This window comes from Chiloscyllium plagiosum, unplaced genomic scaffold (assembly GCF_037043375.1).
Source record: "Chiloscyllium plagiosum isolate Xiang-an unplaced genomic scaffold, Cpla_swu_hap1 HiC_scaffold_25, whole genome shotgun sequence".
NCBI lineage: Eukaryota > Metazoa > Chordata > Chondrichthyes > Orectolobiformes > Hemiscylliidae > Chiloscyllium > Chiloscyllium plagiosum.
This window is the reverse complement of record NW_028270163.1, coordinates 12,442,174-12,455,336: the sequence shown is the minus strand read 5'-3', so window position 1 is coordinate 12,455,336 and position 13,163 is coordinate 12,442,174.

Sequence of the window (13,163 nt, the reverse complement as noted above, 5' to 3'; positions counted from 1 at the left end):
AGGGATATGGGCCAAAAGCTAGCAAATGGGACTAGATTAGTTTAGGATATCTGGTTGGCATGGACAAGTTGGACTGAAAGTTCTGTTTCCATGCTGTATATCTCTATATAATTCACTATCCTAAAGCAGGGTGACACTTTGCCAATTGACTAAAGTCTTTCTAAGGCCCAAACGATCCAATTTTTGTTTTGTGTGGAGATTTTCAATTCCTGTTCAAACTTTTCTGACTGAAGAGGGTAATAAAGCATCTCTGGGACTGATACCTCATCATGTTTTGGGGTCTTCAGAAAGCCTCAACAGTCCCATACCCAAAGAATCCCCCTGAGGAACATAAGGAGAGGAATTTCCGAGAGAAACCCTTTTACTTCACTAACATGCCCCTATGATGGGGTGGTAAGGGATGGGGTTAGGCTTGATGCCTATGTCTCCCCCGACAGGTCCAAATTGGCTAAAATCCAATCCATTTTCTCATCTCTCAGGTAATACAGGATTAATTTCTTTTCCCAACTCAGAGAGCTTGGGGTTCAACCTATTAGGGAAGAACATGAACTTGTAAGTAACTGAATGTAATTACATTAAATTTACAACAAATTCTTGCATTCCATAAATATCCTCAGACCTTAAGAAAAAAACAACAACAGCTGGATGTCAGTGATACATCTGGGATTCAGCGGCCTGCATGAGGTGAGATGCAGTATGCTTGCTGCATCCTCCTTGGTGTATTGTTTGCACAAGCTAGCTGTAGTCCCATCGAGAGTTCTTCAGACACCCTGGCTCAGGTTAACATTCTTGGATTTGCATGCGCTTGTAGCTTGGTAATACTACCACAATAACACCTGCTAGGCAGCCTGTGGCCATTTTTGGCCTATAGCTTGGAGGACGACTACAGTGTAAAGACCTTCTGCAATCTTTCTGAAAGAAACAAATTTCATTTTCACTCAGTGCCATGATTTGATCTCAGCATACATTCTTTCCACACCGGTATATGGAAAGGCTGAGGAGGCGGGGACATTTTTCATAGAATCCCTACAGAGTAGGCATGGACCATTTGGCCCAAAAAGTCTACACCAATCCATCGATTTGATCTCAGTATTCATTCTTTCTACACCCGGAGTGGCACGGTGGCTCAGTGGTTAGCACTGCTGCCTCACAGCGCGAGGGATCCGTGTTTGATTCCAACCTCGGGCGACTGTCTTTGTGGAGTTGGCATATTTCCCCGTGTCTGCGTGAGTTTCCTCCGGGTGCTCCTGTTTCCTCCCACAATCCAAAGATGTTTAGGTTAGGTGAAATGGCTATGCTAAATTGTCCATAGTGTTCAGGGATGTGTAGGCTAGGTGCATTAGCCAGGGGTAAATATAGAAATAATAGGGTAAGGGAATGGGTCTTCAGAGAGTCCATGTGGACTTGTTGGGCTGAGGGGCCTGTTTCCACACTGTAGGGACTCTATGTAATAACTCTATGATTCTACCATCTCAAATGCTTTGATAATAGTTTTGTAGAGCAGACCAAACATCCTCAAACTGTATTGAGAAGATAGTCTAGGCCTTAATGTTTTCTTATTTTGAAGGGGAGTGTAAGGCATTGTGTTCTGGATGCAATTCAATTGGTCAAACCACCAGGCTTGAAACAAGACACACTTTATTAATACACTATAATCAAAATACAGATAAAATAAAAATAAAAGGATTGGTCTAACTGTAACTCTATATCAAAATACTTAGCAAAATAGTAAACTGTTTCAATATTGTAACATCCCTTCAACACACCTTTGGCAAAGGCAAATTCAGTAAAATAGATTGTCTCACGTACAATTCTAGCAGCAGGAAGAAAACCACAATGTTTAGCTCTAACAGACAGATAAACAGCTTCCAAATCCATCTTTGAGACTCCAGCAACTGCTACTGAAGGCTAAACAAAATCCTGACTCTGTGGGAGATTGACCCACCCATTCAAGCTGCTTCTATTGTTCCAACTTTAAAGGAAAGCCCAAGGCCCCACAAGCTGCCTACTTTATTGGCTTTGGAGCAGACTGTTCTCTCAACCTTTCTCCATAAAAAAAGCACAAAACACACCTCCTAAAGCCATAGTATCATCATAATAATCATCAAAAGGTAACCTTCTCAGCCCTGCTTCCTGCATCCCAGAAATGACCCCTCTGTCCAGCATTTCCTGAGTTGTATTTGATTGCATGTTCCTACTGCAGCCATTTTTACTAGTCATTCACAGTACCATGTTATTGCAAGCAGTAGCCCTTTAAGACTTGCTAGTGTCACCTACATACAGCAATACAGTTCAACTGGGTGACTTCAGAATATAACCAAAGGTTACCTCATTGTGCCAAAGAGACACAGTCTCAAAGAGTTGTTATAGCAGGGGAGTGGTGAAACCCGCCCTAAGTACAAGAGTTTATGACCTGTGAGTTCACTGAATGTGTACGCATCCATTACCTGATGAAGCCAGTCCTGATGAAGGGCTTTTGCCCGAAACGTCGATTTTCCTGCTCCTCAGATGCTGCCTGACCTGCTGTGCTTTTCCAGCACCACTCTAGTCTAGACTCATTCCCATTCCTGTCTATTATCTGATGTCTAAGTTGCAGATATGGTCCTTGGAGATCGATATGTAGATTGCAACAGTTCTCAACTCCAAAACTGAGAAAAGCATGCAGGCTTACAACAGCTTTCACAACCTTACATATTTTTTTAAAGAATAGCTATTTAATACAGGAAACCAATTTGTGCTCAGCATTAATAGCAACATAATAGTCACCAGAAAATCAATGTTTTGTGATGATTGATGGATGAACATTGTCTGGGATACAAGGTATACTTCCCACGTCTTCCTCAAAATAGTAACAGGATTATTTACATCCACAAGTGAAGACTGACAATGTTTGATCTTAACATGGGACTAGTTCAGTTTAGGAAACCAGGTCAGCATAGACAAGTTGGGCTGAAGGGTCTTTTTCCGTGCTATATAACTGTATGACTCCACATCATCAAACAGACAGAGAGGTGCTTCCTCATTATTGCACTGAAGGTTCCGCCTGCATTTGTCCACTCATATTCTGCTGTGGGATTTGAACCACATCCGTGTAAATTAGTAATCGGAATGTTATCGACTGACAGAGAGAGAGAGAAAAAAAATTTTAACAACAGCAAGATCTGCATTCAAATCTACACTCCAATGTTTGGTTGCAACATTGCCACAAGGAAACCTTTTGGTGCCTTGTATCCATGCCCAAAGCAGCAGGTGCAGCATGTACAACTGTGACAATGTCAAGCAAGGGAGGGAGCTGGATGGAGATCTCATGGATGAGATACTCTGAACACGTGCAGGTATGTGACTGGTCTGTAAATAATGCTCAAATGTGCACAGACAGGGTATGAGACAACATGGCCTGCTATCACACTGACCCATGGGACGTAACATTGAGTAGGATGCAAACTGTAGATGAGTGAAGCTTTAAAACCAGGCAATGATATTTACCTGGATTGAGAATCCTTTCTTCTCAGTTTCACTGGGACAAAATCCTGGAAGACCTCCTCATCAGCATGGTGTGTCTGCATGTGCTGCATTGATCGCACCAATTCAGGAAACATAGACATTAGAAGCAGGAGTAGGCTATTCGGCCCTTTCAATTGATTCTATCATTCAAAATGATCCTGGCCAACCTTCCAGCTCAGTACCCTGTTCCTGCTTTCTCCCCATACACTTTGGGCTGAAGAACTATATCTAACACCTTCATGAAAACATGCAAATGATTTGGCCTCAACCACATGTTGTGGCTGTCCAGGACATTGGTTAGGCCACTTTTGGAATATTGCGTGCAATTCTGGTCTCCCTCCTATAGAAAGGGTATTATGAAACTTGAAAGGGTTAAGGAAAGATTTACAAGGATGTTGCTAGGGTTGGAAGATTTGAGCTACAGAGTGAGGCTGAATAGGCTGGGGCTATTTTCCCTGGAGCGTCGGAGGCTGAGGCGTGACCTTATAGAGGTTTATAAAATCATGAGGGGCATGGAAAGGATGAATAGATAAGGTCTTTTCCCCAGGGTGGGGGAAATCCAGAACTAGAGAGCATAGGTTTAAGGTGAGTGGGGAAAGATATATTAGGGACCTAAGGGGCAACTTTTTCATGCAGAGGGTGGTACGTGTATGGAATAAACTGCCAGAGGAAGTGGTGGAGGCTGGTACAATTACAACATTTACAAAACATCTGGATGGGTATATGACTAGGAAGCATTCAGAGGAATATGGGCCAAATGCTGGCAAATGGGACCAAATTGATTTAGTATATCTGGTTGGCATGGACAAGTTGGACCGAAGGGTGTAGTTTCCATGCTATACATCTTTATGACCCTCTAACCTCCTGTGGCAGAGAATTCCACAGGCTCACCACTCTCTGGATGAAAAGATTTCTCCTCATCTCAGTCCTAAATGGCCTACACCCCATGTTATTAGACTTGACCCCTGATTCTGGACTCCCCAGTTATCTGGAATATCCTTCCTATTCTTATCCTGTCTAGTCCTGTGGTATTTTTTCGCCACCTATGCGATCCCCCTCCTCTTTCAAACTTGAGTGTAAATATCCTATATATGTTCGGGATACCACCCACGCTCTCCATCTCCTCTATGACATTTGGTTCTGCGGCCCCCAAAGCCTTATCTTCACCATGGACATCCAGCCCCTACACACATCCACCCGTCTAAACTCTAAGCCCTCTGTTTCTTCCTCTCCCGCCAACTCAACCAGTATCACATCCTTTCCTCTACCACATTGGTGACTGTATCAGTGCCACCTCATGCTCCCAAGAGGAGGGTGAACAGTTCATCAACTTCACTAACACCTTCCAAGTTCACCTGGACCATCTCGGACACCTCCCCCCCATCCCTTCCTTGACCTCTGTGTTTCCGGCGATCTATTTCATGGACATCTATTTCAAACCCACTGACTCTCACAGCTATCTGGATTACATCCTATCCCCATCCACCCCTCCTGTAAAAATGCGATCCCTGATCTCCTAATTCCTCTGCCCTGTCCGTATCTGCTTCCAGGAGGAGCAATTCCACTCCAGGACTTCCAGATGGTCTCGTCTTTCAAGAACCACAATTTCCCCTGCCACATGATCAACAATGATCTCCAGCGCATCTCCTCCATTTCCTGCACCTTAACGCTTGCCCTCCAACCACAACAAGAATAGAACTATCCTGGTCAGAGAGAGAAAGTGAGGGCTGCAGATGCTGGAGATCAGAGCTGAAAATGTGTTGCTGGAAAAACGCAGCAGGTCAGGCAGCATCCAAGGAACAGGAGAATCGACGTTTCGGGCATAAGCCCTTCTTCAGGAATTTTCTGAAGAAGGGCTTATGCCCGAAACATCGATTCTCCTGTTCCTTGGATGCTGCCTGACCTGCTGCGCTAGAGCTATCCTGGTCCTCAATTTCCACCCCACCAAATCCAGGATACAGCACATTATCCTCCGCCACCTACAGTCAGACCCTACCACCAGAGATATATTTCCCTCCCCACCCTTATCTGCATCCAACAGAGACCATTTCATCTGCGACTCTCTTCTTATGTTTGCATCCCCCACCAACCCACCCTCCACTCCCGGCACCTTCCTTTGCCGCCACAAGAGATGTAAAACCTGTGCCCACACCTCCCTCCTCACCTCCATGCAAGGCCCCAAAGTATCCTTCTATATCCAGCAGAGATTTTCTTGCACATCCAAACACTGTGTCTGTTGCTCTTGTTGTGGTCCTCTCTATATCAGGGAGACAGGATGCCATCTCATGGAGCATTTCAGGGAACATCTCTGGGACACACACCGGACAACCCCACCGCCTTGAGGCGGACCACTTCAATGTCCCCTCTCACTCCCACAAGTACATGCAAGTCCTGGGCCTCCTCCATGACCAACTCCTAGCCACCCAATCATTGGAGGAAGAACACTTCATCATTTCGCCTTGGGACCCTTCAACATTGACTTCACTAGTTTCCAAATCTCCCCTCCCTCCACTTCATCCCAGATCCAGCCCTCCAACTTGGCACCGCCCTCTTGAACTGTCCTGCCTGTCCATCTTCCTTTGTAGGGCAAAAGTGAGGACAGCAGATGCTGGAAACCAGAGTTTAGATCAGAGTGGTGCTGGAAAAGCACAGCAGGTCAGGCAGCATCTGAGGAGCAGGAAAATCGATGTTTCAGGCAAAGGCCGTTCATCAGGAATCATTTTCCTTTGCACTTATTCTCTCCACCCTCCTCTCTGACCTATTACAATTACCACCCACCTGCATTTGCCTATCACCATCCCATCCACCTTCTCCCCAGCCCCGCCCCCACCCTCCTATTTATCTCTCAGCCCCCTTTCCCTTCCACATTCCTGATGAAGAGCTTATGCCCAAAAAGTTGATTCTCCTGCTCCTGGGATGCTGCCTGACCTGCTGTGCTTTTCCTGTGCCACACTTCTGACCCTGTAAATACTCCTAAGCAATACAATCTCTTGTCATATGACTTCCAGCCATCTGAGGTGTCAGTCTGGTAAACCTCACCTCCACATATTTAAGGAAAACTGGGGATGGGCAATAAAGGTTGGCACAGCAATAACACCCACGAATTTGAGAGTAAAGGTAAGTGGGTAAGGGACAGAGGCTTGACCTATCCTTGAAGTCTAGGGATAAAAAGCATGAGAGGTCAGCTCCAAAAGAATAAAACCATGCCAGGATACTGCACAAAGGAGAGGAACAAGCCAATGAGGAACAGCTTCACATGCTGGTCAAATGTCAGGGGAAAATCTATTGTGTCTTGTGAAACACATCTGGTAACTTTATTCTTTGTTCAAATAAAAAGTTAGAAGAGAAAGCTTTCATTATTATATTTCCATAAAATCCCTAGTGTGAAAGCAGGACTTTCAGCCCATTAAGTCCTCATTGACCCTCTAATAGCATACCACCCAGACCCACCCCCAGCCTATCCTTGTAACTCTGCAGTTCCATGGCTTATTAATTTAGCCTGCACATCCCTAGGCACTATGTAGCAATTTAACATGGCCAATACACCTTACCTGCACATCCTTTTATGGTGGGAGGAACCCAGAGCATCTGAAGGAAACCCATGCCCACACGGGAAGAATGTGCAAACTCCACACTGACAGTCGCCCATGGCTGGAGTTGGACCCGGGTCCCTGCTGCTATCAGGCCATTGGACCACCATGCCATCCATAACACCGTCGTTTACTATCCCATTCAAAAGGCAGCATGTCTGACAATTCAGCACACTCTCTGTACTGCAGCGGAGAGTCAGCTTGGATTTTGGATGAAAGATTCTGGTTAGTGCCCATGAGCTTCTGACTCATGATCAATAATGAACTGTAGCTGACAAAATGGGAAAAAATCCATTGGCAAATAAAACACTGTTCTCAGAACCTGCCTGTGTTAAGATAGCAATACTTGTCCATTTTTATCCATAGTATATGTCGTAGCATTGGTGTATTCAGAAGAATAATATCCTTAATAATTATGGAGCTGGAATGAATCATTCACTATAACAGCTAACAAGTAGAGTGAGCAGCTAGGTGGTGGTCTGTACAATGGGAAATATTTCATGACCATGTTGATATGGAGTGAAACTATCAGTGGGTCTGGCATGTTGGCAGGGTCTACCAAGTAGCTCAAAGGAGATGTCACGGTTTATGATTTTAGTTGTGTGAGCCAAGATTTCAGCATAATTAGGACTTAGCAGTGTTAACAATACACATCTGAATGTTCGTAACAAATCCAAAGATTTGTCAGCTTTTAGTAAGATGTGCAAGTCTGATAAAATTCAGCATGATCAACTAAACTTGGCTTATTGAGAAACAGTTTAAATATATTAAACATCAATTTTTGATTTCAACTAAATTCATAAACAGTTGAAGACATCTACAAAACAAATGGAACACAAATCAAAATATTTTAAAAATATAAATCAAGTTTTGAAAGTGGATTATAATTATACATTTATAAAGGGTTTGCTTCTAGTTCTCCTGTTCTATCTATATCACTCAGCTTCACTGCCATTTATTATATGCACAAGTCTCCAGGTTTTAACATTCTTTCTGGGCAGGTGACCAATTAAAAAAAGAAACAAAAAACAAAATATGAAAAGGACAAAGAGGTACAGAAAAATAAAATAATGTTAAGGGTTAAGGTTAGTACACACGTTTTTATACCCTGTTGTGGAATCCAGCCATGACAAGATTAAAGTTTTATCACTGCCTTCTTTTCAGATTCAACGAGAAATGAATTCAGTCCTTGTAGGATAAATTTTCCAAATGGTTACACCTGACAAACTGGATTAAAGTGGACGTAGCACTTTGGGAAATATGAGGAGGATCATCTATGCATTACTCAGCCTCTCTGTTTACATTCTCAAATAAGAACACAATGATTACAAAGCAGGAGGCCACCATTCAGCCCATCACATCCATACTGGCTCTCAGTAGCAGCTGTTCATCTGGTGTCAGTTCCTTATCCCTTCTCTGTAAACCTATATATTTTCCCTTTCGTTCGGTTTTGATTTCATTTTTGAATGTCTGAGTTGAATCTGTCAAAGCTCCTGATGGTGTCTCAGCTAAATTGTTCACATGAAATCCTGTTGCCATCATGTAAAGCAAAGAGGATGAATTTGGCTAAATATTTCAAGGTCAAAAAGACGTGGCCAAGATTGGTCTTTGAGCAATAATACCACTTTCATTCTGGTTTACAACTAAATGACTACTCTGTAAAGAAGTTGAAGCCCATCGTGGGAATTATATTCCACAACCACCTGATAAAGGAGCAGCACTCCAAAAGTTAGTGCTTCACATAAACCTGCTCCTTGGATGCTGTCTGACCTGCTGTGCTTTTCCAGCACCACTCTAATCTAGAATCTTCAATTAAACCTGTTGAACTATAACTTGGTGTTGTGTGATTTTTAACTTTGTCCATTCCAGTACAACACCAGCTCCTCCAAATCATCGTGAGAATGGTTAACAAAGATTGCTCTTCCAGGTGTAAGCTTTAATTGTTTTCCCTCTAAACACTCAAACCTACCTTGGAGGTTACCTGGATATGGTAAGTTTCAGAGGACAGTGTACATTTCCGTAAACATCACCTTTTCCATCAAAATCGCCAAAATAATTCTGTATGCAGCATTAAATGCTCACAATTGCAAGTTACCCAATACACATAGATTACAAAAAAATTACATACAAGATTCTTAAACAGGCAAGTTAGATGCTGAAAGATTGTTTCCCTGGTGGGAGAGTCAAGAACAAGAAGTTTTAATTTCAGAATAAGACATACTTCTTTTCAGACAGATGGTAGTGAATCTGTTAAATTTGTTACCTCAGAGGGCTGTTGAGGTTGGGTCATTAAGTATTTTCAAGGCTGAGATTGGCAGATTTTTTAATCAGTAATTGAATCAGTGTTTATGGGGAAAAGACAGCAAAAGTGAAGTTGAGGATTATCAGATCAACTCTGATCTCAGTGAATTGCCGAACAGGCTCAATGGACGGAATGGCCTACTTCTGTTCCTATGTCTTGTGGTCTTATCAGTCTGAACATTCCATTCTGTCTCACTTTCATCTGTCCCTATACTTACATTTCATCTGTAAGTTTTACAGTGTTCAAGTCTTTGAATACTAGGAGTGCGAGTAGTTACTAACTGGTCATTTGGTGGCTGTTCATCCTTGAGAAATGTCATTCAGTTTGTGATGCCATTCTGAACATCAACACAACTGGCTGTCCTCGTTTTGAGAGTTTTGCTCCAACTCCTGACACTGCAGGGTGACTCCATCAGTGACATTGTAGTACCTCAGCAATAGTGTTGTCATCACCGAGTTGTCTGACATAGGTGGAAGCTGCTTCTTGTTATGTGTAATATTAACGCAAATCCTTAGGTGCGAGTTTATATAGAGGTTCAGACTCGATTAAGAAACTAGGGAAAAACTTTGCTAGTTTGTCCTTAATTCAAACAGATCATTGCACTGCTTTCACAGCTGTTGGTCACGACAGCATTTGCCTTGTCGGTATCGGACTAAAGTCCTATTGCTGTCAGTATTTGCTTAATGTACTTGGCTTCAGGCATCTTCAATTGCTTCTCTTTCATGTTCAACTTCAGGCTCACGGCAGGAGCTCTGTCTGGTGGATGCCCTAGATTCTAACTGTGGAATGCAATAGCTTCTTTCTTCAGAGGTCCACATCAATGGACTAGGAGATTATCCCGGATTACTTCCACTCCAAGAAGATTACTGGCTATCTCCTGTTATCTGCATTGAAACCCTGCCACAGCAGTGAAAATACATAACCATTTGGGTCTTCCACGTGACATCCAGAATGTAGTGAGATTGCTTCAAGACTTTAGAGAGCTCCTGTAAATTTATGTATACCTTGAGTTTTCCAGATTTGCTAGTTCATCCTGGAGGAGTTATCACTTCCTTGATTATCGACTGGATTTGAGGAAAGTTGGAACACATCACTGTAAATGCTAAATTGGTCCCAGACCTTCATCTCCTTCAAGTCTCTAGAGACCAGAAAGACACCCAAATTGAAAATATCTTTGAATATTTTTAGTATATGTTTAACAGCCAGTGACCCTGATACCAAATTGCCTCTGGTACATGTTGGCTTATGATTCCACACTGTAGATTTGATTCAAGTGAGATGAGTCAGTTTTGTTTCATACCTACCATTTATTAGGAACTGCAGGGCTTCTCCCTTTCCACTGCATTGGCCTCTCAGCTTCATTTCTCCATTTGGGATGAGTATTATTCCATTGATACAAATCCACACTGGGAACAGAGGTCGCCTATTTGTATAGTTCAGATGGCCAACAGCAAACCTTTAGCCCATATTAAATCATTCTTGCTGGAAGGCAAAGGGGAAACTAAAGAAGGAAACAACTCTGATCTGTGCAGCCTTGTCCACTATGGTCTGTACTGCTTGCAAACAAAGCTTTTCACTGTACTTCGGTACAATGTGACAATAAATCAATCAAACTGAATAATTAGTTTGACATGACTTAAATGATTCAAGGTTTATTATTGAGACTGTGGTGCTGGGAAAGCTCAGCCGATCTGGCAGCATCCAAGGAGCAGGAGAATCGATGTTTCGGGCATAAGCCCTTCTTGATGAAGTGCTTATGCCCGAAAAGTCGATTCTCCTGCTCCTCGGATGCTGCCTGACCAGCTGTGCCTTTCCAGCACCACACTCTCGACTCTGATCTCTAGCATCTGCAGTGCTCACTTTCTCCTTATTATTGAGACTCTCAGGAATTAATTTTTCCTGATGGTTGTTGCAGGTACAAGCAAGTGACAGCTGGCACTGTGGCATTGTCCATGAATACAGCTAGCAGCAGAAGCAGGCACTCCTGCCTCAAAGGCATTCTCACTAAAACATTGCATCAGTGAGACCTGGAGGTTTGAGAAGGTTAGATCCAAAATTAGGTCACACGCCTGAATGCTCAATGATGCTAGTAGATGCCTTGTGAAATATCAGTAAGTTTGGTTTGATTTAATTTATTTATTGTTACAAAATACAGTGAATATTGTTGTATAGTCTCTAACCCCATCTGAAAGCACAGAAAAATAAGCCAAGACATGGAATATAAAGGCAGAAGAATAAAAAGAAAAGAAATAGTGTTCAACTTTACAGTCCTTCTTGTTAAGGGCTCCACCAGGGGACTAATGGCCGGGCACAAGTCCCCATCGCCGTGCCACCGCTGGAATGAAAGTCACCACTCTTCAGCATCAACTTGTCTCCACCAACTCCCTTGCCACTGAGTCCTTGCCGGACCCTGTCAACGCAGATGCCACTGATACTGCTGGGCACTGCCCCAGCCCAAACTCGACACTGCTGCTGAAATGAGTTGGCTTTGGACCCAACCTGCTGATGCAACTGGGTCTCATATTGGGCACAAGTTCATCTCCACTGCTGCCTCCATGATGCTAGCTTGCTGCCTCGTCAATGCACCCAAACTCTCTCTTATACCACTGTATCTGCGCCGGATCTCCTTGCCAATTACCATGAGCCTCCGCTAGGCGCACTTGCCAATAAACATGAGTTTGCATGGGACCGACTTGCCAATTGCCACGAGTCTGCACTGAGCCAACGTGCCAATTACTACCAGCCTGTGCTAGGCCTACGTGCTTACTCAGATGCCACCACCATGAGATCATCAACAAAAGGCAAATAAAATAAAAGAGAAAAGAAGAAAAAGAATGGGAAAAGAGACAAAAAAACTAAAAAGAAATGCAGATGGAGCAGACAAGTCCCAGATTCAAAAACATTACTCCACCACCATCTTACCAGAAGTTACATAAGAACACAAAAACTTCGAACAGGAGTAGGCCACTCAGCCCCGTGAACCTGCTTCACCATTCAATTCCACCTTTGCTAACTTCATCTGAAACTCAAATCTGCTTTATGCTCCTTATAACTCTTCAATCCATTACAAATGAAAGGTCTGCCTATTCTTCTTCAAATTTACTACATGTCTTTCTCCTCATCTCTGGTTTAAATCTATTACCACTTATCCTGAAACTATGGCCTTTTGTTCTACGTTGCCACACATGAGGAAACATCCTCTCAATGTCTACTTTGTCAATCCTCTTCAGCACCTTATATTCGTCAATTAGATCTCCTCTCATAATTCTAAACTCTAGACTATGTGGGGCTGAATTGCCCAATCTTTCTTCCTAAGACAAACCCCTCTGAACTGCCTCAATGCAATTACAACCTTCCTCAAATAAGGGGACCCGATCTCTCTCTGCAATACTCCGGGTGAGGTCTCATTAATAGTCATGTACATTTGCAGCAATGCGTCCTGACTTCTATACTCTATTCCTTTAGCAATTAATACCAAAATTCCATTCGCCTTCCTTATTACCTGCTCTATGTGCAAACTGACTTCCTGCAAGTCATGTACTGAGACACCCAGATATCTCTACACTGAAGTACTCTGAAGTTTCTCTCCACTTGGGTATTCCTCTATTCCTCTGACCAAAGTGGATAACTGTATACTTATCCACATTGAACTTCATCTGCCAAATTTTGCTTCATTCACTTAACCTATCGAAATCCACTCAAAATTTGTTTATTTATTTATTGCAACTTACTTTCATTTTAGTGTCATCTTCAAACATGGCTATAGT